This window comes from Brassica oleracea, chromosome C4, assembly GCF_000695525.1.
Source record: "Brassica oleracea var. oleracea cultivar TO1000 chromosome C4, BOL, whole genome shotgun sequence".
Classification (NCBI taxonomy): domain Eukaryota; kingdom Viridiplantae; phylum Streptophyta; class Magnoliopsida; order Brassicales; family Brassicaceae; genus Brassica; species Brassica oleracea.
Window position 1 is genome coordinate 39750666 of NC_027751.1, and position 803 is coordinate 39751468.

Here is an 803-nt window from a genome sequence, read left to right on the forward strand (position 1 = left end):
AAGACCTTCAAGTTAGTCGTCCAGTGTTTAGTCTTCCAGAAGACCTTCAAGTAAGTCGTCCAGAAGACCTTAAAGCTGGTCGTCCACGGTTTTTTCTTCCAGAAGACCTTCAAGTTAGTCGTCCAGGGTTTTTTCTTCCAGAAGACCTTCAAGTTAGTCGTCGAGTGTTTAGTCTTCCAGAAGATCTTCAATTAAGTCGTCCAGAAGGTCTTCTAGTTAGTTGTCCAGGGTTTATTCTTTCAAAAGACCTTCAAGTTAGTCGTCCAGTGTTTAGTCTTATAGAAGACCTTCAAGTAAGTCGTCCAAAAGGTCGTCCAGTTAGTCGTCCAGTGTTTAGTCTATGTATTAAAAAATTTGTGTTATGAACTTATCTGTGTCAACTTCTTTGTCAAATTGCACTACTAAACAAATTTAAGAATGTCTTGTCCTTTATATTATCTGAAAGGTTACAAAAGGTCACTGCACATAAGACTTTCCAGACTACTTATAGTTAAGTCGTCCAACATTCCAGACGACTTAACTGTAAATCTTCTGCACAGAAGATAGGTTACAAAATAGGGATCAAGTTCAAATACACACATCAGCCTAATCTATCATACAAAATAATCTAGCGTAGCCTGTTTATAACCCCTCATACGCACCCAGGTTGGCATCATTGTCCTTGTTTTCGAACTCATGCGCGTCAGGAAGCTATTGAAATATATCCACCGCCATCTTATCCCTCACAGTCTTCCCGTTGGGCTTAGCAAAGTCTTTTTTACTAAACTCTATCCCAAGAGCATGACATTCAATGTACTTTAGAG